The sequence below is a fragment of the Nematolebias whitei genome, chromosome 7 (assembly GCF_014905685.2).
Source record: "Nematolebias whitei isolate Nwh7 chromosome 7, NemWhi1, whole genome shotgun sequence".
NCBI lineage: Eukaryota > Metazoa > Chordata > Actinopteri > Cyprinodontiformes > Rivulidae > Nematolebias > Nematolebias whitei.
In genome coordinates, this window is record NC_056504.1 from 4,774,904 (window position 1) to 4,784,559 (window position 9,656).

At 44.2% G+C, this 9,656-nt stretch overlaps 1 long non-coding RNA gene across 1 annotated transcript in view; it reads right to left on the reverse strand.

The window, feature by feature from the left end:
- Positions 1 to 7,029: 7,029 nt before the first annotated feature.
- Positions 7,030 to 9,656, reverse strand: part of LOC119411656 — an 8,354-nt gene continuing 5,727 nt past the window's right edge. Inside the window, exon 3 of the long non-coding RNA XR_005186899.1 lies at positions 7,030 to 7,631. This is a non-coding gene — a long non-coding RNA (uncharacterized LOC119411656). The remainder of the gene's footprint in view (positions 7,632 to 9,656) is intronic.

Consider the following 9,656-nt stretch of genomic DNA (forward strand, 5'->3'; position numbering starts at 1 on the left):
ATTCTTCTTCTTGAGTTGCGTTAGGCGGCAGTTCTTCTTCTTCTTGAGTTGCGTTAGGCGGCAGTTACCAAACTAGTGTCCAGGTGATGACCGCCACCACGCGGCCGGAGGGAGGAACGGCAGCTCAAACTGGGAAAGATTTGATCTGCCCGGCCGATGGGTGACTCTGTTGTCCCCAGGTGAGAGTGAGAGAGTGGATGGTTGTTTGTCTCCATGTGTCCCCCTGTGATGGACTGAGACCTATCCAGGTGTCCCCTGCCTCTCGTTCATTCAACCTTTATTTAAACAAGTTTGTCTCATTTAGTCACAAGGACTCATTTTCAAGAGACCTGTTTGAAACAAAACCACAGGTAAGGTGCATACAACAATAAACAACAATAAAACGCCGGTGCCTGCTGGATATGAGCAACAGAGACCCTCATGACCCAAAAAGGAAGAAGCGGGAAAAGATAATGGTTGATTACGATAATAGCAATAATATAAAACGTTATTGTCATTCAAAATTGTGCAGTGCACCACGCAAAATTGAAAGACATTTTTAATTTCTCCACAGCAGTACATGAATTTGGTGTTTAGGGATGATGTCTGTGTGAGATCTGTGTGTGTTTTTTCTACCGTGGTCATTTCATTCGTGACCTGAGTTCAGCAGTTTGACAGAACCTGATGGTTCTGGTCCTCAGGCTGCGGTACCTCCTGCCAGAGGTCAACAGAGCAAACAGGCCATATTGTGGGTAGGGGTTGAACCACTACATCATTTTTAAACTCAACATTAACATAATAAAACCCGAGTAGAACTCGAGTAGTTGATAACGTCATAGGATCTAAAGATACAAAAATAAATAAAACCGCAAAAAAGGTCATTATTTACCAAAAAAGACCAACAAAACATTGGGAGCATATATCATGCTCCTACCATTTATCATACTGCAAATAAGTCGCAGGAAAAACTAAACTATTGGTTATTATTATTAAAATGCAAAAGTAAAAGAAACGTGCGGCACGTCAAAAACAAAACTAAAAACAGAGGGGGGGTCGACCACCGCCAGCTGTGCTGCGCATTAGCTTTAGTTTTAGAGATTAATATGTTTATAAATTTATTTTAATAGCTTTAGAGATTAATATTTTTTGCTTTTGTTTGTGAAACAAGGTCAGAGGAAGCTGGTTCTGGTTCAGTCATTGGACCCGGTGTTGCACCATATTCTGTGACCTGCAACAGTGCAACACCGCCCCCTACAGTCACAATATACGGTGGTCACAGAATATGGTGTAACACCGGTTCACAACGAGCTCCAAACAGTCAGGAAGTTGATTAATTTTCTGTTTCCTTACGGTAGTTGAACCAGAAGATTCATCTTTAGTGAAATATTTCCAGACTATTGATGCAGTTCTACCTGTTTGTCAAGACTGGGCCTGCTCCGCTCCAACCGTCTGCTTGAAGGAATACATTTTGTAACTCGCGCCCGGTGTGGATCACGTGACACGCAAAGCAATGACGAAACGGCGGCGTAATGATGTCACCACGAATACTCGACGTGAAATTAAAAAACTCGATAGATGTCGTAGGAATCGATGTGTAGATTACCCGAGTAGTCTGTTAAAGCCCTATTGTGGGTGTGAGTTGTCTCTTTTGATTTTAATGGCTCTGGTCAACAGCGTCTGAGACTAATGTCCTGGATGAAGGGGAGGGTGATCTCCTCCACTGTTCTCACCACCTCCTTACATCCTTCCAGTCTGCAGCCAGGCAGCTTCCATCCCAAACTGAGATGCAGCTGGTCTTGATGTTCTCGATGGTTCCCAGTGTTGCCAGGTGAGAAATGTAGGATTATCGTACTAGAGACAAAATTATCGTACACCTGTCATAACCAAAATAACAAATCCATTAATGCACTATAGTAGTGATGTGTTCGCTTCCAGATCGGCTCTGCTTCTTCTTTTCTTTTCCTCACTCATGGGGCGGGCGCAGTGGACTATTCATCCAATCATGGCCGTTGTTCTGAGGCAAACACAAACACGTCACTCGTAGGTCACATTTAGAAAAGAACGATTGACTGGAATTTCCAGCCAATCGTGCATCTGTTTGCGGACACAGATGCCTTCAGGGTTCACAAAAAAACTCCGACAGACAGTTGCGAGAGGCTGATGAACCGATTACAACCACACATTCAGGGATTGGTCAAATTATCATATATTTGGCCTTTTTTGGGGATTATTGATCGTACAGAGGGCAAAATTGTCGCACAAATACGATAATTATCGTACACCTGGCAACACTGATGGTTCCTCTGTAGAATGTGGTGAGGACAGGGGTGGGAGCTGTGATCTCTTCAGTCTACGGAGGAAGTGCAGACGCTGCTGGGCTTTCTTCACGAGGGGCCCAGTGTTTCTTAACCAAGACAGCTGATTGGTTACGTGCACCCCCAGGAGCCTGGTGCTCTCCACCACCTCCACCTCTGTGTTGTTTATGAGCATGTGATTTTGTTGTTTTCCTGAAGTTAATAATGAGCTCTTTTGTTTTGTTGACATTCAGAACACAGAATACACATACAATAGTAACACGTCTTGGTTATCTTGTGTAATGTAGAACTGGGTCCTTACTCAAAGTGTTCGGAGACAAGGTTAACTTATTCAGAGTTTTTCCTCGGAGAATCTCCCCATGATGACCATTATTCAGCGTCAGTATTTGAGAGGCAGAGGAAACAAGTCCTCTCTTTGAGTGGAGATTACATGTTTTTACCAAAGATCGTTTTACTTTAAAACTCTGCCATGAAAGGTGATTTGCATTCCTTCCTTTAGTTGAGTAAAGGTGGTCTTCAGGTGTTGAAAATATTTTGAATGCCATCGCACTTTGAGTAAAGAGGCAATAACATATTTTTCATTGAGTGGGTTAACTTATCAATTTTATTATATTTCTTTAAAATGTTATAATCAAATTCCATACTGAAAACACTGACAGTATGTATTCTGGTAAATATACAGTAGTACACAAAATGGTGAGTTGTGCCGCAGAGGTTAGAGAAGGTGGGCCTGTGATCGGAAGATTGCTGGTTCAAGTCCCAGTACCAACAACATCAAGATGTGGGCGGGGTAGGTGAAGCACCCACACCTGCTTTCACCCTCATTTGTCCCACTCTGGACCCTTGAGCAAGGTGCTTAACCCCCACCATCTGCTCCCCTGGACGCCTAGATAGCAGCTCTCTGCTCCACACAGAGGGCTGTGGTAGCTCGGCGGTCTGTGGTTGCATCAGGAAGAACATCTGGCGTAAAAATAATTGTCATGTCTTGGTGCGACTGAGTTCGTTGTGGCGACCCCTGAAGAAGGGAGCAGCTGAAAGAAGAAGATATAAAAACAGTAGTACGCAAAAAAACAGTAAGACAGAGTGTACACACAGTGTACAGTAATTACTGTACATAAACGTTACATCATTATTTTACTTGCGTGTTGTACTACACCATAGATCCACCAGAGAGCACAAAATGACAACCAGTACGTTACTTTTTCTTTTTTCTTTCTTGTAAGGCAAGAACAAAGTGTTTGATTTCTGGGTTTTTAAACTTTTTTCCTGAGGAATGGAGAAGACGTGTTCTGGAGCCCATTTTTAAGAACAAGGGTGATACAGAGTTGTAGCATGTTGATGAGCCACGCGATGAAGATCTGGGAGAGAGTTCTGGAAGAAAGACTTAAGGCTCCCACATACGAGTGGACCTCCGCATACTGAGGTCCGCTCGTATCGGATTAGACTCGAAGCGGACGCCCACAAGGCATATCCGTGCAAAGATCCATTTTTACGACTGCATATGCATACTCGGTGTCATACAATGAACTGCCCGGCGATGGACTGTTTTGTATGTGACACCATTGTATTAAATTGTCCTTCTTCATCCCTGATCTGGTTTAATGGCCTTTTCTTTTGTTTTTTTGCCAAGAGGCAAGCAATCTCTTCCTCCTCGTCTCGTTATGTTCGTACAGTCGTCCGAAAGATGGGCGGAGTGCACGTTGCTGCTGCTACAGGAGCGCAGCCTCTTATCCTTTATCAGAATACTTTTTAAATAGAAAAAGGGAAAAGGCCATGAGGCTGGATAGTGGTATTACAAAAAACGATCTCTTCACATCTTGTCCTATCAGGACACAATGTAAGACATCAAAAAACTGTACCAGCAGCACATTTATAGACACATTACATATGCATCCGATGTCCAGACGGTGAGATTTGTCCATGAAGCACTTCCAGATAAGCCATAGTCCTGATAAGATGTTGGTCAGCCGGCAATTCTGTTCTGATAAGCCTGCACAGAAGTCCTCGGGGGTGGGGGGGTGGGGGGTGTTTGCGAGAGGCAAAGCTTTTCCTGTAGTTACCCATGTCCCAGGAGAAATTTGATAGTCGGCCTGCTTTCAAGGCCAAACAGGGGAGTCAGATTCAGATAAGCAACAATTGTTGATTTCTTCAGGCAGACTGTTTTTTCATGTCAGCCTTGAGTCCTGCTGGTATTTTCGATCCAAAATGGCCAGAATTGTGTGCATTCCACTGATCCGTGCTATGAGCCTCCTTCAAGGTCGTCTCCGACATGCTGGCGAGTCCTAGAAGCCGCAGGTGGCCTGCGATTCTCACAAATCGCTTCCATCTTACGATTTAGCTCATAAATCAGCAGATTTTGAGTACTCGTTGCACGAACCAAACCTTCAAGGCAGGCAGCCTGATGATATTAAATTATCTTCTTTATCGGTTGATAAACCAGGAACCAGCCGATTCCAAAAAGCAGGAAACCTGTGATCATAAATCCAATTAAATATATCTTCGGCGTCCTCCTGAGACAAAATGGAAAGACACATCAGCTTCCACACATCCATGATGTATCCTGCAGCCTGGACCCTGTTGCTTTATTGAAAAGATTTTGCTTTGAAAGTCCAGCTCACCAGATTCATGACTGTCGACGAGGAAGAGGGCCGGCAACAGAGGAGGGGGCGTGCCAAAAACACCATCTTAGCACCAACAGAACTGGTTTGTTCCACTTTGGAGTAAGCTTTTTTGGGGAATAATCAGTTTTGTGTTGTGTGTTTCCATGACTGATGAAGCCTTCTGGATGGAAGGTGAAACGTTTCAGCAAAAAAAGAAACCGTCCAAATGACCAGACTGAAAATTATTGGATTTAATTATATTTGTGTTTTTTTTTTAAAGTGCCCATGACTTTAAACTTTTAGGGGTGGAGATTTGTTTTAAGAGCAGAAGCAGAAATGCGAAGGAACAGCTCTGATGTGAATTCAAAAAAGTTCAAGACAAAACCAGCTCTGATGTGACGTTAGGAAGCTTTGTTTAAAATTATAGTTTTATTAATTAATAGTTTTACAGTCGGCAGCACGGTGGCGCAACTGGTAGAGCTGCTGCCTCTCAGCGAGCAGGTCCTTGGTTCAAACCCCTTTCTGGGTGGAGTTTGCATGTTCTCTCTGTGCATGCGTGGGTTTTCTCCGGGTACTCCGGTTTCCTCCCACAGACCAAAAACATGCATGTTAGGCTGACTGGTAACTCTAAATTGTCCCTAGGTGTGAGTGAGAGAGTGAATGTTTGTTTGTCTCGTTTGTCTCTATGTGTCCCTGTGATGGACTTGCGACCCGTCCAGGGTGTACCCCGCCCCTCGCACAGTGATTGCTGGACATGGGCACCAGCGACCCCCGTGACCCAAAATGGAATAAACGGGTAAAGATAATGGATGGATGGATGGATAGTTTTACAGTCACTCTTTGTCAGGCGGGTTGAAAAATATGCAGTGATCCTTCAAATGTGCAGACACGGCCGCACGCCGCCTCCTATCCTGTCTGCTCCAGAACACGCAGCTAAATTGTTGTATTTTCTGGTCGCACCACCATACAAGTCGCATCAGTCCATATTTGTCTAATATACTGGAAAAATACATAAATATGTCGCTTCGCCGTGTACGTCGCATGCGTCAGCGCTGACAACTCGGAAATGTGGACCGGTGTTGTGCCAAAAACCGATGGGCCACGAAATGGCGGCCGCAGGAGTGTGCACTGGACGACTTTAACATGAATTTAACAAGATTAACACTTAAAAACAATTATTTGTTTGCTCTAAATTATATCAAAGTGTGTATCAATCTAACGTTTGCTTAATAAATGCACTTTAATGGTCAAATCAGCTGCAGCTGGATGGACGGTTGGTCCAAACAGCAAGCAGAACCAAGGTGGGCAGGCTGACTGAGTCTTTAAACGCTGGTAAAGATTCTCAGTCATCCAGGACATGGTAAATTCAAAAAACTTCAAGAAAAAAACAATAAAGTATAAAGTACAGTATAATAAAGTCCAGTTGTTTTTGTCTTGAACTTTTTTGAATTTGTCATTATAGGCATGTTTTCCTATTACATGATACAACAGCCAACAACAAGCCACACTACATTTAATACTCTGCTGCCATCAAGTACTGGTACTGCTCAAAACAAAATCAGTAAGAATGAATGAAAACGGTCATATCTCAGCCAAAAAATGGTTTATAAATATGGGAAAAAATCCATAAATATGTCGCTTTGGCCTATAAGTGGCAGGGCATTTGTAAATTATGCAAAAAACTGCGACTTATAGGCTGAAAAATACGGTACTCCACCTGAACGGGCACTGTAGAACCAATCTGCGCATGCGTCTAACAGAAACTGAAACTTACCACTTGTGTATGTTGACCTGCGTCAAGAGTGACTCATTGACAGATGTGGTGGAGAGAATCTGGTGATCTTTCAAAATAAAAGTTTTTTTTTAGTTTATTTTTTGTGCGGCCCGGTACCGGTCCGCGGCCCGGTGGTTGGGGACCACTGCTCTAAAGCTCAATGATCAGCTTTCCTTCATCATCGCTGCTGCTCGTGTCCTCTCTGTAGTCCTGGCTGATGGCCACGGGCCTCAGGGCGCTGCTCCGACCCTCGGATGGTTGGAAGCCACAGAGAGAGCTGACCATGAAGAAGGACTGGTATTTGTTGGTAATGTCAGGCCTCCCACAGTCACTGCTCTGACCTGTGTGCTCATGTGCGGTCGTAGGGTCCAGATGTGTGAACAGCTCTGACAGAGGCCCGGTATTGTGCATGTTTTTGGACGGTGGGCTGTTTGCTTTAAGTCCAGCAGGAGGTCTGTCTTCTTGACAGACTTGGCTGAACTGCACGGACGATAAGGTTCTAAAGTCAGAAGAGAAACTCGTGTGTTGGAGACTTTCTGAAGTTAAAGACCTAGAACAGCTTCCAGTTGTCCTGGAGTTGCTCTCAGTGGCCTCTTCCTGCTGAGGTGAAACATGGAAACTGCTTTGATTTGGCTCTTGGTGTGAAAACGATTGAAGAGCGGGCTCCGTTCTTGTAAGAAGGTTTTGTGGTGTGACTGCATGGTGGCTTGAACTGGACTCACAGAAGACCTGCATTTGTTGGTTCTGGACAATGCTCTCCCTGTTCCTCTGTGAAGGACTGACCACGTTGACTTTCAGCAAAGAAACTGGCAAACTGGACCTCCGCGATGGGCTCAGAGCTTCCTGAGGACCTGTTGAAGGTGACTTCAGCATTTCCAAATGAGCCTGGGGAAAACTCGCAGGCTGCTGTTCAGACAGACGGACGGTTTGAAAAGATTCCCCTTGGATCTGTGTTTCTTCTTCCTGTTAAGAACAGAAGAACGTAAAGAACATTACAACCAAAACCTGAAACACATCCTGCGTCGCACAAACACCACAAAGGTTGTTCCTGAGAGCAGTGAGGATATTTTCCCTGTTAAAGGATTAGTTCCTGACACGTCTTACTTCTACACAAACTCCACTTCCTGTGGAAAAGCGGCGTGAATGCTTAGCGTTGAATGACTTCAGCTGAAAACTGCTGAAAAAGCTAAAACCAGCTGAAAAGGTTTCATTGCTAAACTGTCAATGCAAGTTGAATTTGAACAGCTGACAGAAAACAGGCGAATAAACGCAGAAAGCAGCTGAAATGTGTAGAAAAAGCTGAAAAGAGCAGAAACAAGCAGATCGATACAGATCAGCAAGACATTTTGTGGCGCTGCACAAATAACTTGGAGCCTCCGTCAGAAAGGAGAGGGGAGGTTGTTCACCTGTTGGGTAAGGGTGGGAGGTGAACGGGGTGTTTTGTGCCCAACGCTGCCGCCTCTAAAGCTGCTTCACATCTGATTTTCAGGAAATGATTATTTATCACAACTCTGATTTGACTTGGCCAATCAACACGATTTAAAAACTGGTGTGTAGCTTAACGTTTGTACTTTTGAACAACTTTAAACGGAATCGTTGAGTTGCTGCATCCTTCCTGATAGAGCAACTGAAATCGGTCATGTGTCTATCACGCGCCGAGGAGTCGATTCGCCCCAAAGGGGGAAAAAGTCAGTCAGAGTAGGAGGAGAAATGTCCAACAGTTATTGTTTTTAATTGCACTCTCCAGTAAAACTGTGTTTTGTCCCAATGTGAGGAACTCCATGATGCATTTGATTTGACAGCGAAGCTGCATACATCCACCCGCTTGTTTTTCTACGATCCGCCTTTCTGTTAGGAATTGGTCAAGACAACACAAGCTTCAATGTGATTGGATGTAATCCTTGCTGAGAGCTGAGGCGGACTCTGTCTCGCTCATAAGCTGGAAAGCCAGCCCCCGGCCTGAGCGCTTTAAGCCCTGTGAGTGTGTGTTCATAGACACGGAGGACTGAGCTCAGTCCTCACCTCCTTCTACAGGTGTGCAGTGGAGAGCATCCTGTGCTCCAGCATCAACATGTGGCATGGAGGCTGCACAGCTGCAGAAAGAAAAGCTTTGCAGAGAGTGGTGAAGGCTGCACAGAAGATGCTGGAGTCAGTCTCCACCATCACAGACATCTACACCTCCAGATGCAGGAAGAGGGCCACCTGCATCATGAAGGACCCCACACACCCAGCACACACACTTTTTTATCCCACTCCCCTCAGGAAGGAGGTTGAGGAGCATTAAGTGTAGAACCACTAGACTGAGGAACAGCTTCTACCCTGAGGCTGTTAGACTCATGAATCTCCAATCAGGATAATCACGGTTTTCCTCCCACAGACCAAAAACATGCATGTTAGACTGATTGGTAACTAAATTGTCCAGAGGCGAGAGAGAGAGCGAATGTTTGTTTGTCTCTATGTGTCCCTGTGATGGACTGGAGACCCGTCCAGGGTGTACCCCACCCCTCGCACAGTGATTGCTGGACATGGGCAACAGCGACCCCCGTGACCCAAAATGGAAGAAGCGGGTAAATGATAATGGATGGATGGATGCTTAGTGTATTTTTAGATTACATTTTTCTTAGTTCATATCTTAAATCTTATTACGGTTTTTCTTTTACATTTTATTGTTGGATGTAACTGGAACCCTTTGTACATGATTTTGTTCCACCACATGTACCACATGAGGTGTGAATGACAATAAAGAAACTCTGACTCTGACAAATTAAAGAGGAAAATGAAACCTAACAGTATTTACACACGTTAAAATAATTGTGGGCATTAACCAATTGCTGCGTTAACGCAATAATAAAGAGTTAACATGCACACCACTAATATATACATATACATACATACATACACACATACATACATACATACATACATACATACATACATACATACATACATACATACATACATACATACATACATACATACATACATACA